Source organism: Lithobates pipiens, unplaced genomic scaffold (genome assembly GCF_037356315.1).
Source record: "Lithobates pipiens isolate NorthernLeopardFrog02 unplaced genomic scaffold, aLitPip1_a1.2 Scaffold_27, whole genome shotgun sequence".
Classification (NCBI taxonomy): Eukaryota; Metazoa; Chordata; class Amphibia; order Anura; family Ranidae; genus Lithobates; species Lithobates pipiens.
In genome coordinates, this window is record NW_027507788.1 from 177,551,178 (window position 1) to 177,558,023 (window position 6,846).

The 6,846-nt window shown below is 41.3% G+C and overlaps 1 pseudogene; it reads right to left on the reverse strand.

Annotated features, from left to right (window-relative positions):
* Nucleotides 1-5,371: 5,371 nt before the first annotated feature.
* LOC143933002 (olfactory receptor 6N2-like) lies at nucleotides 5,372-6,376 on the reverse strand (annotated as a pseudogene).
* Between the last annotated feature and the right edge of the window lie 470 nt (nucleotides 6,377-6,846).

Consider the following 6,846-nt stretch of genomic DNA (forward strand, 5'->3'; position numbering starts at 1 on the left):
ATGTCTAGTACGTCACTACGTTCTTAATTTTCATCCAATATTTTGCACAGAGTGGCCCCTGATCTTCCTCTTCTGGGGTCCCTCAGTGGTGCTTCTGACTCCTCCCCGCATCAAGTACCCGCTGCGGGAAGAGCTTTCCTGGGGACCCCCATGTGGGCACGCTCCTGAGTCCTGCTGCCACGTCCATTGACACAGACAGCGGAACTAAGCCCCGCCCCCACATCATTGTATTTGATTGACAACACCGAGAGCCAATGGCTGTGCTGCTATCAATCTATCCACTAAGGACCCGAGACACCGCCGAGAGCGGGTGTGCTTGTTCTTGGCGCTGGAATAACAGGGTTCAGGTAAGTAAAGTGAGGGCTCTAGGGGGCTGCTACACTAAAGGAGGTTTTTCACCTTAATGCATAGAATGCATTAAGGTTAAAAACGCAGAGGATTTACAACCCCTTTAAAGTGATTGTAAAGGTTTGTGTTTTTTTTTTTTTTTGTTTTTTTAAATAACAAATGTGTTCGAATTACCTCCTCTTCTTCTGGGGTGCCCCATTAGTGCTTCTGGCTCCTCCTCTTCATAGGGTGCCCCCACGAAGACCTGCAATCCCTGGGGGAACTCATGCAGGCGTGCTCACGAGTAGGACTTAGCCCCCTCCCCCGGCTCCCATGCAACTGGAATTTATTAACAGCAGCCAGAGCCAATGGCTCCCACTGCAATCAATCTATCCAATAAGGATGGAGACAGTAGCTAGAGCCACTAGGCTCGTGCTTGGGGCTGGAATTATAAGTAAAAAGTGGGCTCTGGGTGGCAGCTGCAGCCCAGAAGGTTTTTCACCTTAACCGCTTCCCGCCTGGCTTATAGCAAAATGATGGCTGAGCAGTGGTTCAGTTATACTAACTGGACGTCATATGATGTCCAGCAGGATAAGTCATGATCTGGCACCCATGGGGAGCGCACAGCGTGGCTATCAGTGGTGCAGTGTGTCAGTCTGACACACCGCATCACCGATCTCGGTAAAGAGCCTCTGACTCCAATCACGGCTGATCTCAGTGTAAACAGGAAAAGCCTGTAACTGTAATATTTGCCCTCATATTGTAAAGTGCTGCACAAACAGTTGGTGCTATAGAAATCCTGTATAACAACAATAATGCTGAGGGTATGTAATCTGTCTAATTGTATGTGCGTACACCCTTCCCTCTGAAAAATAACCTTAAATGCTTCATCAAGCAACCAAACCTGAGCGTAAGGTACCTGTGATAGGTAGTGTCCAAAGTGGAGCTTGTGTGCTGAGGATTCAGGTGAAAACTTAGTCAGGCAGATCAGGATGGCAACAGATCAGGCAAATCGGTACACGATCGAAATCCAGAGATTGGTCAGGCAGGCAAAGGTCATACACGAGCTGACGGCAAAGTGCATAATCAGCAGGCTAGAGAGTAGTCAAGAATTCAGGCAGAAGTACAAATACGGTATTCAGAGTCACAAAACAGTCAAAACACCCAGGAAGCTAGTCCAAACAAATGGGCACTGAGAATTAGGAAGTGCTGCTATTTATGGGCTGCTTTGATTGTAGATTGTCCATGGCTGGCAGCAGGTGGGGCTATTGAGTCCAAGGTAATGCATCAAACTGTGGCACAACAAGTAAGACTGCAGCTGTGGTACCAGGAACATCCAGTTCAAATACACCCAGGTACATGACACTGAGGTCCAGCTTATATTTTTTTTTGTTGAACAAGACAAAAGGATTCTACGGGTTAGCAAACAAGATCTTGCAGCAGTAGCTTCCGGCCTTTCATCTGACTTTTTCTGACTGCATCCTCAAAAATTAGGATTGAGTCACTGTGGTGAGCCATTCATATGTGTGTAAACTGCATCTTGAGCTACAGAGCTCTTTGAAAAACAGACTTTTTCATCACATCAAGGCAGACTGAAAATGTAAAAAATATGATGGGCCTGAAATTGTCTCATAATTACCGATTTTATATTTGGTGAAATATTGGATGAATGTCCCTTCAAAGTGTATATCTTGCCCAAATCAATAAAATATGCAGTACAGTTCTTCAATACATGCACATTTCTCCATTTTTTTTCTCTTAAAATAATTCAAATACAGAAAAATACTTGTGGATTAGCCAAAAAATCAAGTAGGCTCATAACTTCCTGTTTGAGCTGAACACAGACCCTCTGCTGCTGAAACCCAAAGCAGTGTTGTCAACCCCGGGCCTGCTCTCCACTGCTGGATTACAGAACACCTCTTCCTTATGCCATGGAGATGAAGAAAGGGGAAGTCATGTTCTGGGTCTGTGACTCAAAAGTTCAGAAGACACAGCCGGGCAGCAATTGTTTTTATAAGATCAGCAATGATAGAAACCGTATTTCTTTAATGATCGGTTACCTTTAAAATATAACAGAAAGAGAGACAATTATGCAGTAAAAACCTAATGCCGCGTACACACGATCGAATTGTATGACATACTTAGTCCGTTGAAACGCATTTCAATGGACAATCCGATCGTGTGTGGGCTTCAGCGGACTTTTTCAGCATGAAGTCCGGAGTACTAAGAAGGCCGGTTTGCACACCAATCTTCCCGTCGTACTTTGGTTTCAGCGGACAATACGTTCGTCAGTATGCTAGTCCGACGGACTAAGAATGGCGCATGCCCAGAAAGGATTTACAGGGCGGAAGCGCTCTGTCTTGTAAAACTAGTGTTCGTATTGAAGCTAGCATATTCGTCATGCTGCTAATTTTGTGATCTTTTAATATAGCACATTCTTTTCTTCTTCATAATGCGAGAAAAGTGAAGTTGCTTTGCTGCTTATATTCACACAGAGTTATCACAAATGTCTTTATTCATCCTCATCTTATGATTAATATTCCAATTCGAGAATAAATAAAAAAATTAAATAATGGACGAATTAAGCTGAAGTCTGAAAAGCGCGAATCGTCTAACCAAACTTCCACTAACGCAAAGTCAGCAGAAGGAGCCCAAAGGGTGCTTTGCTGTGTCTTGGACTTCCTATTTCTAGTCCCGTCGTACGTGCTGTACATCATCGTGCAAGCTTTCGTCTGACTTTTTGTGTATCTGTGTGTGGCCAAGTCCGTTCGGTAGAAAGTCCGCCGGATTGTATGACGGACTAAGTACGTCATACAATTCGATCGTGTGTACGCGGCATAAGATAACTTGTAGTCCTACCCCAATCTATCTAAGAGAAAAGCTTTGGCTGGAGCTGGGCTATAATCTCCGGTGTAGCCCCAGTTTAATACAGCAGAACTAAAAGAGAGATTAGTGAAAAATTAGGAAAAGGGGGAGCGATATAAGGATGGTTCAATCAAAACATGGGAGAGAATGAACATAATGTAATATGAAATAATACCTCACTGTGCTGTGCTTTCAGTTTTTGTAAGACCATCTCTTTTCTTTTTAAACAATTTTGGCTATTCATGGGATTTATCCTCTGAAGTATAAATAACAAACCAAAAGATGAAGCACAAAAATAAATGCTCTTCAGATGGGAATAAATAGAATCATCATTACCAATTTATAGCTGCATACACAACTTAATTCATATCCCTGTGGTATCACAAAGTTAGTTGCAGACAGTTATGAACATTTTCATTTGTGTTCCAACAAAAATTATATAAAAGTACGTTTAACCACTTCAGCCCCGGAATATTTTACCCCCTTCCTGAGCAGATCACTTTTTGCGATTCGGCACTGCATTGCTTTAACTGACAATTGCGCGTGCAACGCTGTACCCAAACAAAATTGATGACCTTTTTCCCCATAAATAGAGCTTTCTTTTGGTGGTATTTGATCACCCCTGCGGTTTTTATTTTTTGCGCTATAAACAAAAAAAGAGCAACAATTTAGAAAAAAACCTCAAAATATTTTACTTTTTCTATAATAAATATCCCCCCAAAAAAATCAAAAAAAAATGTTTTCCTCAGTTTAGGCCGATATGTATTCTTCTACCTTTTTTTGGTAAAAAATAAATAAAATAAAAATGCAATAAGTGTATATTGACTGGTTTGCACAAAAGTTATAGCACGTACAAAATAGGGATAGTGTTATGTCATTTTTATTGTTATTTTTTTTATTAGTAATGGTGATCTGCTATTTTTATCATGACTGCAACATTATGGTGGACACATCGCACACTTTTGACACTATTTTGTAACCATTGTCATTTAAACAGCGATCAGTGCTATAAAATGCACTGATGCACTGTGTAAATGACATTGGCAGGGAAGGGGTTAACCACTAGGTGGCAATGAAGGGGTTAAGTGTGTCCTAGGGAGTGATTCTAACTGTGGGGGGGAGGGGCTACCTAGAACATGACAGCGATCACTGCTCCTGATGACAGGGAGTAGTGGATCTCTGTCATGACACAAGGCAGAACGGGGAAATGCCTTGTTTACATAGGCACTTCCCCGTTCTACCTCTCCACACCACAATCGCGGGCCACCAGAGAACATCGAATTCCTGGGACCCTGCGGTTAGCGGTGGGTGCGCATGCCCTAAGGGCAGCGAATTTATAGGGAAGTACCTGTACACCCATTTGCCTGCCTGTGCCATTGTGCTGACGTACATCTGTGTGTGACATATGTGTCAGCAAGCGGTTAAAGGTCACAAAAATATCAATATGAGAATCTGCAGATGGAAGCTGATATGCTCTGTTTTCAGTGGAAAAAATAAATAAAAAGCATCCAAGAGGTTCTTGGACTTTCAGTCAGAGTGGAACCCAGAGTAAGTGACACATGCTGGACATTGTGGGCATTGTATAGATACCTGCACATTGTTCACATGATCTACTAGAGAGAAGTCCTCCAGCACCAACTCCAACAGTGGCAAAGGAAACTAATACAGGAAGATGTGAAAAGGTGTGTGACAATAAACCATGTCCTTGAGTCCTGGTTCACACTGATGCGATTTGACATGTTTTGACACGTTAAATCACATGCCAAATCGGTGGCAATTGGCGGCAATCGCAGTGTCCGAATCAGTGCGATGCTGCATCGATTCCCAAAAGTAGTCTCTGTAATACTTTTGGCGATTTCTATTGATATCTGTGCAGAAACCCACACAGATGTCTCAGAAATCGCCCCCAAAGTCAGGACTGACATGCAGGAATTAAATTTTGAGAGTTCAGCTGAACTCGCACAATTTAATTCCTGCAGTCTGTGTGAACCAAGTGTTAGGCACATTTATCATTCCCTGTGCTAACCGATTACTGAGGCTTCATAATGCACTTTGTGTGGTAAATCTTCTGGAGGCCAACAGAAATCTGTCCCTACTATGAAAGGGATTGTGGTTGACCCCAGACCAAAGCTTCCCTGTTCCCTCTTTGTCCCCATCCACTTCGACTGGCCATTTTTTCTCAGCCTAGCCTGAACCTAATGGTAAACTTAAAATGTTTCAACAATCCCTGTACTATGGAGAGACAAATGATGCAAAGCAAAAGTACTTTATATATAATATAAGTATATATATCATTTTTAATACCCTGATTTCTTAAACCATATATGATGGGGTTGGCTAGAGGCGTAAATACAGAGTAGATGAGGCAAACAGTCCGGTCAAAATTTGCAGAGGACATTTTCGAAACAGAAGCAGCACTGGCATAAAACAGAGTAACCACAATCAGTTGAGCACCACATGTAGTCTTCTGATGCCCAGCTTTGGATTTCATCTTCAGAAAAACATAGAAAATCCTGATGTAAGAGAGAAGGATTATTGGAAGTGACATTACAAAAAAGTATGAAAAAACCAATAAAAATTCAACCATTACAGTATATAGAACATGGGATCTACACATGCTAAGAAAACCAAGGGCATGAAGTCACAGAAGACATTTTCAATATGTCTTCATATTTTCAATATGGTTGAATCACAAAATGGAAGTGGAGATATCAAAGCAAATAAGCGGGATTAAAAATCCTACAACAAAACAGCAAATGACCAAAAGAATATACAGCTTGGAAGTCATAAAAGATGAGTACTGTAATGATTTACTTTCAGCCAAATACTGAAAAATCGAAAGGATGTAACACTCAGAAGTTCCCAATGAATGAATCGTGTAAGCTTGTAAGATGCATCCCATTAAAGGAATTTTCTTCTCTTTGTCTAGAAGATCGGCCAACATTTTAGGGATGGTGACAGATCTATAACAAACCTCTGCAAATGATAAAGCTGCAATAAAGAAGTTCATAGGAGTATGTAGTGAGGACTGTCGCTGGTTTACAAAGACGATGAGACCATTGTCAGCAATAAAGAATAGATAGATACAGAGAAATGCCATGAGGAGTAAAATTCAGGATTGTCCCAAGTTCGAGAAACCAGCTAGAAGAATTTCATAAATGTTATTGCTGTTAGAAAACTTCATATCTCTTCCAAGGTGCAGAATTTTACCAAATTGGTCATTCATTTTCTGCTACAATAAGCAAAATTTAGCAAGTGAATCTGAAAGTAAAATTATGAATAAAGTATTTAAATTCTTAAGGTTTTGCTGAAAAAAAGAACAATACTCCCCTGGTCAATTACATACAGTATATTACCAAACTTCATCGTAGAGTTTTAGCTGCTGCCATTTCTAGTTAGGCCCAGCCTTGGATTCCACTTTCTTCCTACTTCCTGAAGTTACTTCCCACATTCTGAGTACTGAGTAAGACAGTCTTCCTGCTCTTATCATGTGATCATTCCCCATGTATTAATAAGAAACAATCTACTGGGAACCAGCCGCAGGAGTAGGAAATGGCAATTTTGGGGAAGTTCTGTATTGCAACTGTACAAAGAAGACAGCCAAGTTTTCATTTCTATGCACATTGTGCATCAGGGCTGTCTACAGACTGTACT